The sequence below is a fragment of the Ciconia boyciana genome, chromosome 10 (assembly GCF_034638445.1).
Source record: "Ciconia boyciana chromosome 10, ASM3463844v1, whole genome shotgun sequence".
NCBI classification, from domain to species: domain Eukaryota; kingdom Metazoa; phylum Chordata; class Aves; order Ciconiiformes; family Ciconiidae; genus Ciconia; species Ciconia boyciana.
Genome location: NC_132943.1, coordinates 43406696 through 43420194, shown reverse-complemented (window position 1 = coordinate 43420194; position 13499 = coordinate 43406696). Strand labels below are relative to the sequence as shown.

General features: G+C 52.3%; 1 protein-coding gene across 1 annotated transcript in view; it reads left to right on the top strand.

Moving 5' to 3' along the window:
* HDAC4 (histone deacetylase 4) overlaps window positions 1–10546 on the top strand; it is a 277372-nt gene extending 266826 nt beyond the window's left edge. Inside the window, exon 28 of the transcript XR_012044288.1 lies at window positions 10528–10546. The gene's annotated coding sequence lies outside the window, so the exon portion shown is untranslated. The remainder of the gene's footprint in view (window positions 1–10527) is intronic.
* The last annotated feature ends 2953 nt before the right edge of the window (window positions 10547–13499 follow it).

Genomic DNA, 13499 nt, shown 5'->3' with positions numbered 1-13499 from the left:
TAGCCAAGGTGAAAAATGACCTGTCCTACAAGCCTGGATGCTCACTTCTTGCTCATGTCGAATGAGCCTTCCTTGCTCAGGGATCATCTCCATGGACATTGTGTTAGGCCGTCTGCTCGGCAGGGCAGTGCGAGGAGCTGGGGAGTCTGCGGGGCTGTGTGAACATCCTGGCTGTGAAGGTAGAAATAGCAGGTTGATGTTCCCGGTGTCTGCAGGATACCTCGTGGAAGGTGTAGGGGAGAGCACGCAGGAAAAAACTTGTGATGTTGGGAGCATCGCTGCCACCCCACGTGTTAGCTGCCGTCCTTTGCGTGCGTGGGGAGCATCATCCACCAAGGTGCTCTGAGAGGCTCAGACCCCGGGGCAGGATGGCCAGGGTGAAGGTGCAAACCCACAGCGGGTCCTTGGCGCACAGGGACGAGGCTGTCTGGATGCACGCGCCTCTTGGGGAAAGAGGCGAAGTTGCTCATGGCCAAAGCCCACCTAAGCCGTTGCACTTAAAGATGGCCAGAGGAAAAAAAGAGGACCAGAGCAGTGATCCCATGCGCTGTCCCACTCGCATGCGAGGGCAGTGCATGAGCCCTCATCCTGCCGGTGGCACCACGCTGCGGGACAGCGAGCATCGCCTGTTGCTCCAGCTGTAGCCTGGGAAGGTCTGAGCAGGCAGAGCCCGTATTTATAGGCAGGGTGACGGCCCTGGGATGGGGCTCGCTTTGGGACCGCAAAAGACATGGGGGTGGCAGCTGGCTGTAACGTGTGCCGGCACGGCTGGGAGGGCGGATGCAGTTCCTTTGGGAAGAAGCACGGGGGCTCTTCTGGGCAGAAGGTTGGGAAGGGTCTTCCAGGAGCTGGGGGAGTTCATCCACTGGTGTGAAATCCCACTGCCAGGCGATCCAGCCCAGCTCTTACAGCCTCAAGGAAAGAGGGCTTGTTTTGGGGGGTGGGGGTGCTTCCAAGACGATTCCAGTTTCTGTGCAGTGCATTTGTCAGAGGCTGCTAATCCTTTAAGAAGCCCCAGGTCTCGCTCGGCGAAGCCAAATGTGCACTTTGGGCTCTGATAAATATTCATTGCTGAGTGGTGGTTTTGAGACCCTACAAATTAGGATGATGGAGGGGAGCTGTTTAAAAGTGCTAGGCTGGATGTTTTGGAGGGCAGCCTGTGACAGGGCTTCCTTTGGCGTCCCCAGGACCCGCACTATCTGATTATCCGCATCTGCAACAATACTTTTTCCTTCCCTAAATCCACCAGTTAAAACCTGCTGGTCCAGCCCCAGGCATGCAGCTTGCTGGGGAGCAGGACCTGGTCCGTGAGTGTTGACGTGTCGGGCCTGCAAGTGCATCTGCGATCCAGAGCTGCCTTAATCTCGCCTGAAATGCTCTGGGCTCGCTGCTCGCCGCGAACACGTGGACGTAAACCTGACGCAATGCAGCAGGGAGGGTTAAACTCAACGGCGTGACACCCGCGCCGGGGTCTCGGCATGAAATAATATATTTCAATAACTGCTGCATTAGCCATGGAAATTTTTATAGCCAGAAATCTGTTAATCCCGCAGAAAATAACATTGCGCAGCAATGAACGTGCCCCAGCCCCTTTGAAGTGGTTCCCTCCTAGCTCCTGCGATGGGTGCCCGTGGGTGGGTGTGAGGGGAGGGTGCCCAGCCAGGCACCAGGGTGGGTGCTGCTCCACACCTTCCCAAGGCTCTTCCAAGGTTAGATGGTGTTTTTCTTTTTTTCTTTTTTTTTTTAAATTTATTTTATTGTTTAAAGGAGAAAGAGGCTGCTTCTCACTCTGGGCAACAAGTCAAGTCTTTGTGCTTTAAACGAATGTCTCCGTAGCAATGGGAGTGCTGCAGGGGAGCGAGTAGGGTCCGGTATTAAACATACAGCCTGAGCGCACAGGGGGCAAGAGTTCAGCCCGTGCCAGCAAAACATCCTGCTTTTACGACGGGATTTGGATCTGTGCTGAGTGGAAACTTTCTCCTAAGGCTGGTGCATGGTTGATCTCTTACGGGCTGCTCTGAAGACCACTGAGGGAGTTGGGAACTCATTTGTTCCCCTGGATCTTACATGCAAAAATGTCGGTGCGATATGCGAAGCTGCCCTGGAGAGTTGTTTGCTTTTCCCCAGGGGAGGCAGGGGTGGGTTTGCTGCTCGCGGGAGGGCAGGTAGCTGGGAGCACCAGGCTGCCGCTGCCCTCCCTGGGCTCCCCAGCTCCGGGCAGAGGTCCCGGCGGGGCAGCTGCAGGGCTCCCTGGGGGCTGCGCAGCAGGGCTGGCTCCAAAAGCCATTTTCTCTCTTGTGGTCCTTATCCAAGAATCCTGGATGCTCTTTTCCAAGTAAAGTTCAGCTTAAGGCTTTCGGCTGCAAAACCAACCGTTGCTAAGCAAGGAAGAAGTATTAGCAAAACTCAGTAAGTGGGAATTGAAATGCACTTGCCATTAAGTAGTAACGGCTTTAGGGAAAACACAGATTTGGCGATAATGCTGCTGGAAAAAAGAGCGTGTGTGCTAAAAGCCATGTGTTCAGGGATGTTGGTGCCCTCACAGCAAGGGGACTGGACCAGGTGCTCTGGGATGTTTCAAGGGGACTGGGAGCTGAGCTCGAGTTCCTGGCAGGGAGAGGCCGGGAGTTGTTTCACACTGTTTCCCCCGGAGTAAAATGTTGTGGTACCTGATGAAAAGGTGCAATAGCACGGGCGTATCTGGGAATTTAAGTGCTTTCCGCCCGAATATGGGAAGAAAGGCTAAAGCCTGGCCAAGGCAGGAGAAATCTGCTCCCGTGGGTGCGAATGCCGTGATTGCCTCAACATTAAGGAAAAGCAACAATCTCACATCCTATGTTGCTATAATTACAGTAATGCATAAGTGGGAGGGCAGGAATTGCTGTTTTCAAGAGCCTTGTCCCCAAATAGGTGGTATTTTAGCAAGGGGATGCTCTTCAGGCCACCCAGGTAAATAGTGGGAGGAAAACAGGGATAGATTTCAAAATAAACCCCCAGCAAACCCAAGCAGGACCAGCTGGTGTGGGTGGCTGGCGCTTGAAGCTGATGCTCTTTTGTCCTGCCTGCAGACAGCAGTGACCCATGTGAGATCTGTCAACAGCAAATCCAACTCCAAAGAAACATCGCGTATGAAAGGAACTTAAAACAAGAAAGTAATTGAGATATTGATTGGTATTGGTCAGTCTGTTCTCAATCTGGCAGATTTACCTGAGATCCTAAAAGGTGAAACAAAGGGCTGTAGATAGGCTGTGGGAACATGAGAGGAAGCGTTGAAGGAGAATACCCAGAGACCCCACAGTAACTCTACCAAGAGACAAGAGACTTTTAAATGCCAGTAAGTGTTGGCTCCCAGGTGGAGCAAATGCAGACAGTGTGCAGAAAGTCAGTTCAGAGACTCTGGGAAGCCTGGTGCTGGCCAGATGAGTGTGTGGTGTGGACACAGCGCAATGGGATGGAGCTATTTTGTGTATGAATGAGACAGCAATTGCCCTCAAAGTCTGCCATGGGGTTTGGCTGTAAAAATGAATGTGTTTGCATGAAGATGCCTGATGCTAAGAGAACAGAGAGAGGTTCAAAGCAAAAAGAAATGCCTTGCAGACCATGCCTGCAAACAAGACTCGGTCAAGTTGTCCAGTGACAGGCAATAGATAGATAGTCAATAACACTGGGCGCTTTCCAAGGGAACCCAAAAGGCTGATGGCATCTGCTACTAATGCTGTACATTGGGATGTACTGGTGTCTGCAGGTCTTAATGAAGATGTGAACAACCTAATGTGAGTCCCGGATGTGCCTGGTGAGGGGCAGATTAGGCTCTCCAACCTGCAGGCAGTACAGCCAGTCTCCCATTCAGGGGCCTCGAAGTGTTAAATCATGTTGTGGTGGGTTGACCGTGGCTGGCAGCTAAGCCCCTACCCAGCCGCTCGCTTGCTCCCCGGGAGCAGGATGGGAGAGAAGTGGAAGGGCAAAAGTGAGAAAACTCATGGGTCAAGATAAAGACAGTTTAATAAGTGAAAGGGCCGGGGTGGTTCAAACTGCAAAGACTTGGCTAAAGAGCATTGCAAAGCAAAAGGAGGAAGAAGGAAAAGCGGAGGAAAGCGATGGCGAGCCATCCCTGAACGGAAAGGCGCTCCTGCAGGGGCTGCTTGGGGAACAGCAACGGGGAGCAAATCTCTGGAGGTGCATGAAAACCAGGGCTTCTCAGCAGGGCTGTGCCATGCTGTTTGCAGGATAACAGAATATATTTTAATAATTGTGAAAGAGATAAAAACCCAGCTGTAGGGTTGTGGGGAAGTCACAGTCTGCCTTTTTTACAACAACATAACTTAGCAAAAACAGCTCCTGCCGAGGATTGAGAATATATTCATATTTCACGGCTGTGCAAATGACGTGTCTCACAGGCTGTGCTAATGAACGGTGTCAGCAGGGAAGAAGCAAATCTAGAAGAACTAATTACAGGCTCTGAGAAAAAGGGATCATCTCTGTGTTTACTGAGGGGCTCACTGGGTTGGCCCGTGGGATTTCTGTGTGATTATAAGGATGTGGAATCTGGGAAGCCACCTGGGAGGTGATTGCACAGGGCTTAGATTTGTTTCTTGAGCTCTGCGTCCATCCTCTTACGCTACCCAAGCCTGAGAGCGCCCAGAAAACCTGGGGCTAACACAGAAGCGACCGGTGCTTGGCCAGGAGACCCTCAAACCCTCCACAGCTGCAGACCTGGGACCAGCTTCTCCTCTGGGACCAGCTTGAGGGCTGCGCGGGAGCAACAGCAGCAGCGGTCCAGGCTGGGGGCTGCCACGTGGCGGGCAGGTGTCATCCCTGGGTGGGGGGTCACCTATCGCCAGGCAGCAGCACGCTGCTGTCTTGCGCTTTGCTCTGAGCTCAGAAAGGGACTACGAACCTTTCTGGGAGAGCCGTAGGGTTTTGTTCAGGGCAGCGGGAATGGTGGAGGTCTGGTCTCCATCACTACCGGCTACCTGTGTGGGGAGCCCGTCCCCGAGCATCCTGCGCATCCCCAGCCCGATGCAACGGGGCAGCAGCTGCAGCCACCCACCGCTCCAGCTCCTGGAGGAGAGGGCCGCACAGCGCATGCTTCCAGCTTGAAACAGATTTTATCTCTGGAAGGAAAACAGATGGGGCTGGAGATGAAGCGAGGCCAGGAGGCTGAGCACAAGGAGAAGCAGGGCTGCCCACAGTGCTGGCAGCGAGGTCCTAGTCTCGGCTGACGGCAGCAGCTCAGAGCTGCCCTCCGGGCTAAGGCACTGCTTGTGCTTCACATCTTCCAGCTTGGGGACAAGTCTCCATGCAAGGAACACCCCTGCTATTCAGGCCTGGGGTGACTGCGACGATGGGCCAGGTGTCTTCTGGATGTCCGCGAGGTAAAAGCAAACCTCCCTCCCCTCCCCACATTTAAAGCACACTAAATGCTTCAGTAGCAATAACAAGATGTAAGGGGCCAGGTCCTGAGAAGAGGTGGTGGCAGGTGTTGCTCCCCTGCTGCAGGACCTCTCTACCTGGCCAAGCTGCTGCTCCTCTGAAGGGAGTGTATGGGGGGTTAAACAAAACCACCCCAAAATCTCAGTCCTGCATTGCACGCACAGCAGCGGTGGGGAAAACATTTCTTTCCGTACAGGTCTGATCGCACAGGCAGAGCATCGGGGTGCACCAGCCACAGACACGTACCCATTATCTGCTTTATTATGGGTCTTTTGAGTTGTTTTCATCTATTTTTTCATTAATTCATTCCCCTGCCCCAAGGGGGAAAGGTTTGGAATCTGCAAATTCAATGCAATTTAAAAAAAAAAAAGGGGGGGGGGGGTCACCACTGTGCTTGGGAGGATGCGGGTATGGACAGCATGGTGCATTTGTATTTGTGATCTATCAAAGCACAATTATCAAATGGTCAACAGTTTCAGAGGGCCTGCAGGAACAAGAGACCTGTTTCCCATTAAATCAGGCAGCGATTCCTGTGCTTTAAAGGCGATTAAATACCCAGAGTCCTTGAGAAAGCTTTCAAAATTTCACTCTTCAATTACATGTTTTAGTTTGAAGGAGAAAAGGAAAAAAAACCCAACTCTCTCCTTCCCCACTGCATAGAGAAATTTCTGAAATCCTCCCCAATCCCCGTGAATAATACAGCCAGTGCAAGCTTAGCAACCGCCTTTTAGCCGGCTGGGTTCATTCAGTGGTGAGCGACAGGAATTTCTGGAGCCTCTTTATCCAGGAGGTGGGTCTCAGCGCTGATGAGGGTCCCTGCCTGGCCCCCAAGCCCAGCCCAGCCTTGGTAGGGCTGTGTTGGGTCTGGTCTCAAATTGTTTTCTGCTGCACTCCGGGAGAAGGAAGATTGCAACCAAAGGGGATAAAATATGTCTCTGGGAAAGGTGGAGAGAACTTTTTCTGTGAAAGGGAGGAAAGTTGAAGCGGAGACGGTGGAAAAGTTCCGCTGAGAGCCCCAGGCGTGTCCCAAGCCCATCAATAACCCTGCCAAGTCTGGGGAGCGCCGGGCGAACGCTGGTGCAGCCAAGAGGAGAGGGTCTGCAAAGCTCCCCTGGCTCTTTTCGGCCCCGTTGCTGTGGGGATGTCTGCAGGCTGGGGCAGCCAGGTTCCCAACCCCACCTCCAAGGGATGCAGCTCGGGAGGAGGAGGAGGAGGTGCACACGAGGCTGCCGAATATCTGCAACTCAAACCACAGAGTGGCTTCCCATGGCTCGGGCTGGAACCTGATCAGGGCTGCTTGGTTTCCTCTGGGCTGATTGATGATGGCTTCTAATACGTTGATATACTTCTCCCATTTTAGGGGACGGTTGATGCTTAGCATGTGGTTGGTGAAATGGCTCTGTGTTCGGCAGCATAACAAATTGTCTTGGCCAGGTTTATCTGTTGGGCTTCATTAGGGACCTCTGTTGCGCCAGATTCTGGGGGTGCTGAAAATGAGACTTGAATTGAGTTATTCCTTGCGGGTTGCAGGCTAATTCTTCTTTCATCTAAAGCCTTTTCATATTTGACCTCTCTCCCCCTTATCTGCGACGGGTAATTTGATTTTCACTGTTATTTCAAAACAATTCCTTTTGGTTCCCTTTGTGAGTCAAGAAAGGCAGGCTTTAAGGACTTAAGTATCACAGGCTGCTTCCAAGCTCTGTTTTGAAGAGGCTGGGGGGGGCAGGGAAGGAAGAGCAATCCAACCAGAGCACTAAAGTATCTGCAGATTTCATTAGGGCTCCTCCGAAGCGCATCTCGGACTCGCTCTGAGAGAGCTGGCGCGGAGGCGCGATGGATCACGCCACGGGCTGTCAGAGCCCTTGTTCCTAAGGATCCCGGCTCAACGTGACGGTGCTGCTGGTCTGTTTAGCAATTTATTCCTGGTGCGGTGCCATACAGCTCCTCTAGTTAAACTGCGCTGGCATTTGTTTCTGGAGGGAGGAAAATAACACACAAACACACAAATCGATGGCTCCCAACCTCCCCTTAGCTGAAAAACATGGCACCTTGATTTTTGTCTTGGAGTCCGACGTAGCTTGTTTCCCGAGTTCAGTGGCAGGGCAGCCGGCAGGTAGCTTGCACAGCCCTCGCCGAAGGGGAGCCGGCGCTGCCAGCCGGGCGGTCGAAGCAGCGTTGGCAGTCTGGGGAGAGGTTGAGCGAAGCCCATGCCAAAACCCTGAGGGCCATCCCATCAGCGTGGAGATGCTGGAAAGCCGTCCCTGAGAGCAAATGACCTCCTAATAACAGGCAGACCTCCCGCCTAAACTCTCACATTTAGAGTAATTGCAAAACAATTGGCAAACTGCGAGTCACTTGGACTTGTAAGGGCTGGTGTTGAAGGCAGTAGGACATCTCTGGAGATGTCTGGGTGAGAGAGGTTTTGCTCATCCCCTTTCTCCCTTGTCCCACCACAGGACAGGTTTCTACTATTCCCTTGCCCTATCTGAAAGAGGTTTTGCCTGTCTCATCCTCAGCTTTGGGACCCCGGGGCATTGGAGTTTCACGACAGAGCACCTCAAACAAATGCCAGAGGAAATTAAAAATTACTGCAAAAATGCTGTAAAAAAATGCATTGGCTGATAATGCTCAAGGGCAGCTCTCAAAGCAAGAAAATCTTTCTTGGGAAACTTAAAAATAATCTCCCAGTTTGGGGTTTTTTTAAATTTTCTTTGGGCAAAATAAAAGATATTAGCCCAAACGAGCACTTCATATTTTGGCTGGTTGCTGGAAAAGTAAAGTAGAATGGGAAAAGGCACATTGACTGCCACCAAAACGGTCTGTTGGCTTGAGCAGCCTCGCACTTGCCCTCACGGGTGGTTGGTAAGAGCCAGTATATGGTTCACGTGCTTTTCAAATTTTTAGTTGAATTTTCTTCTTTTCCAGACAACTTGGATTTCACTTGGAACCTGTCTGGCAGGATTTGGCTTCCAGCCTGCTTGGAGCCGGGGCCCACAGAGATTAATGACATGGAAAATGAGCAACACTGACCATAAAACTCTGAAATTGTGGGAAAAAGGCAGCTTAGAGCCAGCCTCTGGTGAGGAGGCGTGTGACTTTTTCAGGGATGGTGTTTGGAGAGGCAAAGTCTCCAGCAGCTCTTTCGGGGCAACAGCCTTGTATTTAACAAGAGCGTCTTTAAAAAAGCCTGACAACCCCTCTCATGAAGGAGCTGGAGTGCCTCGAGTACAGCAAGTCCTTTCCTTCCCCTCCTAAAGGGTGTGATCCAGGTTTCCGTGGTCGAGAACGTGTTCACAAAAACATGGGACAGCACGGGCTATGGCAGGGGATCAGCCAGAAACGCAGATCTCCGATTGCCTCTCTGCTGCCGAGAGGGCACGGCCCTGTCCTGTTCCTCAGTTTTCCTGCCTTTCCCCCATGTTGTCAGAGCCGTGACAGGCATCCTTCATCACCTCCCGAGGGTTTTCCAGTGGTACCGAAGCTCAGGACTGGGGACATGCTGCTTCTCCTTGGGATGCTGAAAATCTCCAGTCCGGTGTGCCTTGGTCATGCATTCAAGGTTGAACTGGTGATAGGATGGAGGTTCTCCTCACAGTTTGGACTGGCAGGGGGAGTCGGGCTGTTTGGGGTGTCTCAAGGAGCAGGATGCAGGCATGGCCTGGCCACGTTGTCTCAGCTGAGGAACAGGGATGCTGGCGGTGGCCGTTCCTCCTGGGTGGGGGAGTCCCCCCAGACTGGCTCCATCGGGTCTGCCAGCTGCAAGCAAGGAAAGCGAGTCATCTCCCTGGCACAGGAAACACCACAAAGATTAATTTCAAAATCACCTCTTGTGTAATGCTGATAGGAAAAGAGTTAGCAGGCAGGGCTGGAAAATACCAGCCAGTAAGGGTTCCTCTAACACCGGTCAAGGGAAACCAGCACCTTACGAAGCCACTGCCACGTGGCAATGATGCCAGCCTTGCTTTTCCTTGAGAGCTAAAAGAGGGAGACTGCTGAAATTCAGGTTCAAAAGTTTATTTGTGTCCAGACAACCTGCTCTCCAATGGGAAAGTCCTGTGGGTAAAGGTGCGGAGGCAGGGGGAGAGGAAACCCATGCGTATTGTATCTGAAATTTTCCATGAAATTTTCCAGGGTGGGAGCTACCCCAGACGCCTGGCCTCATGTGCCTGCCTCTGCGTGCATGGGCTTCACCTCCTCCCAGATTTTGACTGCCTTCCTTGCAGAACAGCAATTCTTGGTTATAAAATAGGGTGACCCTTAATCAGGAACCCCTTAATCAGCAGGGGTGGCATGTTCCTCTACAGGCTGTGCCCAGAATTAGCATCCTAAAACCTTTAGGCAGCAGGAATGATGCCTGCACCACCAGGCTTCTGCCAGACCTCTAGTTAAACAAGAGAAGAGAGCCCTCCATAAGTGGCAGTGCTAGAAGCCTTTATTCATTACAAAATTCTCCTAGAAACACATTTTAGGGCTTCTTGTCCTAAAAGAAGGGGCTTTGTCACCTCTTACTGCAGCAGGACAGCTTGGCCATGGCCATGCTCTGTGCAAGAGGGACGTGAACAACGAAGCCGAGACGCTGGACGCCTGCCGCTGGGCTTAGCAGCCCGGTGCCATCTGGAGAAAGCAGCTCTGCTGTTCAGGTGAATTTTTATCTGTGGGAAGTGGTTATTTTCTAAACTCTTGGCCTGGGAAGTTGCTTCCCCCAAAAAATTACAGTTTCAAGGAAATGTGTTTGCAAAGGATGGAAGGTTTGAGGTGGGTGCAGCAAAGCCCGCGGGCGATGCACGGTGTGGATGTGGGACGAAGGGAAAAGATGATTTCCACTTGTTTGGGTTTGCCTTTCTCCTACGAGATGGGTGAAATGGGACTGCAAAGCCACACGTCTGAGCCGGAGATGAAGGAGCACCAGTGCCACAGCTCAGGTTGTGCAACACGCAGCCGCTCGAAGGTGTTTTGTCACTTTGTGCCCATGGGTTTTAGTGCTCGTTGTCTGGCAGGGCCAGCAGTGTCCTCTGAGACCTCCCTCTCCCTGTATTCCGATTCCATAATCCCAACGGAGAGAGAAAAAACTCATTTCTCTCCCTCTCTTCCCAGAAGCACACACAGCTCCGAGCACGAGTGGCGGTGGTGGGCAGCAAGTCCAGACCTGGTGCAGAGCAAACAACTTCTTGTTTTTCTGCTGCAATTTCATTTCTCTGAGGTCCCTGTCGCTGCCAGCCCCCGGCACGGAGGCTGCTGGCCGTCCCTTCTGCAGCACTCACGTGCACCCATCCCTGGGAGGAGAGACAGGTACGTGATGATGGGTGCCCCTCTAAAGCTCCCATCCCCATCCATGTTTCTCAGCATCCTGCCTTGAGCTGGGATGGTGGACGTAGGCATGAGATAAATCAGCACGGTAGAAGCTTGGAGACCACTGATTTAGGATGCCGGTGCACGTCCCTTTCTGATCGTGACCCTGTGAAGGCGGGCGTGCCTGCAGTGGCGGAGGAGGGACAGGACCGTTTGAAGTCCAAACCACCCGCCTCTCCCTTTCAGCCCGTTAAGCCAGGGCTGAGCTTGATCGAATTAGCATTCCCTGGCTGGAAGCGGGGTGAGGGCAGCCTGTGGTCCAAGCTCGGTGGTCCTGTGGTGCGGGTGGGGGGCTGCGCATCGGCCACAGCCCCCCCGGCACCCACGGAAAGCAGCACCACGGAGCATCTCCGCCCTGGAGGGGATGGGTGTGGGGTTTGGTCCTTCAATTATTGTCTTTAACCCAACCTGGGCAAACAGTAAAAAAACTGGTGAGTAGGGAAGATGAGGATGAATGAGTCCTTAGATGGGGAAAGGTGGAAATCACCTGGAAAGATGAAAAATATATATATGTATTTATATGTATATTTTTATATATATAAATATATATAAAAGTCTGACCTAGCCCTGAACTTTTCTGGCAGGGAAGCAAAATTCATGAGGAAATATAGCACAGCCTGCAATTCCTCATTATATCAGTGGGAGCGACATTACTGGGGCCAGTAAATCTGCCAGATGGCAACGGGGGGATTAGGTGGGAAGGTGGGACCCACAGGAGGGTGTTGCGTCTCCCCTCCCCCAGCTCCTGCTCCACCCCCACCTTCTTCGTTAAGGAATGTTAATCATCCCGGCTCCCAAAGTGCTCTCGGAGGTTAGTTTATAATAAAATCTTTATGGTGCTTAGAGGTTTGGTTTTTTTCTTTTCCCTCTCTACGTTGCAAGATGGTTGCGTGCAAGGCTTGGGAGGATGGCAGCTCAAAGCAACTATCCCGTAGGTATCCCTGGGGTCTCTCCAGCCGCAGGAGACTTGAGGTGAGGAAACTCCCGGCAGTGCTACAGGCACCTGGTGTGATCACACGGACTAAAATTTGCGCTGTCGTCAGGCTGTGGTTCCCCGTTCGTTAATAGGAATGCATCGTGTGGCATCGCACGACAGCATCCACGTGACCGGGATGAGATGACTGTGGGCTACCTCCTCCCATATTGCTTTGAGCATCCTGCAAGCCCTTGGTGGGCACCAGCTTGCTCATCGGGTGGCTTTTGCCACGCTGGGGCAAGCTGGGCTGGGCTCAGGCTGCAGCCAGCCCCACCTCCGCACGCCCTAAGGCTGCCCATCCATCTGCCGGAGCGTTTTAAAGAAACTTTGAGAAATTTAATCTTTTTGAGATCGCTGCCCTCATTTAGGTTAGTCTGCAAGCAAGGAATGGGCTCAGAAGTTATCTGGAGGGCAAGGGAAAGGAAACAACCAGACAGATACATGCCTCGTTAATCCCAAAAGCCTCATTTGCTTAAGTAACCAGACCAAGGCTGCCAGGTTAGGGTCGGTCCCAGCTGGGTGTTGGCTGCACCGTGCTTTGCAATACTTCTGACACATCAAGGAAGAGCTTTTTCAACAAGCGCATCAACAAACAGAGCAAAATAAAAGATTAAAAAAAATCAAGTGACTGGCAGAGAACCCAGCTGGCTCCTTCATCCCCGGGTTTGTTTATTTTCCGTAGTTATCGAGGTTGTCCTCGCCTCTCCATCGTTCCAGGAAAAACCGCAGCGCGGTCCTCCGTCCCCAACCTTCCTCCTGCTTTCCCTTCAGCCTCCATTTCCTCCTCTCCCTCCCTGGCATCCCGTGCGAGCCGTGAAGGATGGGCTGTTTCTCTGGAGGGGAGGAGGAAAAAAAGTGCTTCCCCCAGGACCCGCTGTGATTTCTTGAGCGTGTTTACAAGATTCATCCTGGCAAAAAGCAAACAGGCGGGGGCTGTGCCAAGGTATGATATCACGGGGCTGACGGACTCCAGAGCTGCTTGGACAGATCGGGGAGAGATAAAAGGGGGAAACTGTCTGATTAGACCAGAGCCCCAGCCTATCACCTTGAGAAGATATATGGAGTAATTTTTTGGCGGGGGGATAATAAATGCTGCAGTCCGGAAAGGCAATGCTTTGAGCTACCATAACCAAGCTGGACCTTTTCAGAGCCTGCCGAATTGCACTATAGGGCATATGTTTCAATCACCCAAGGGGGATGCACGCACACAAGCAAAACACTGACCCGTTTGCTAGCGATAAAGCCAAGCAACCCACTGCTCAGCTGCAGAGCTCCCTGCTTCCTGACAAGGCTCTCGAGAAAAGTTTTCCTCCGTGGGGGGACTTGTCAAGCAGGGGAGCACGGCAGGGCTTGTGTACAAAAAGCCAAGCATGAAATCTTGCTTCCCTTGCAGCTGCCTTTCCCAGGGGGCTGCCAGCGGTTCCTCAAAGCCTGTGCGAGCAAGGAGAGCGTGCTGGGGGAGAGAAGCAGGGACAGGGCTGTACAAGCACGGCACTTTCTGGAAAGTGAGATCCTGAACCAAAAGATCTTTTTTTGAAAAAATACCCTGAAAAGGAGTTTCACTGCATTGGCCCTTCCTCCAGCCTGCGCGTCTTCGCTTCTGCTGTGTCACTGGTGCAAAGAGGCTGCTCCTAGGAGAGCCCCCCCCCCCCACTTCCAGCGCCTCAGAAATACCATATTAATGGGATAGCTCTCCCTGCCCACCACATTTCTGCAATTGAGCTATTAAACTTGTTTTGTA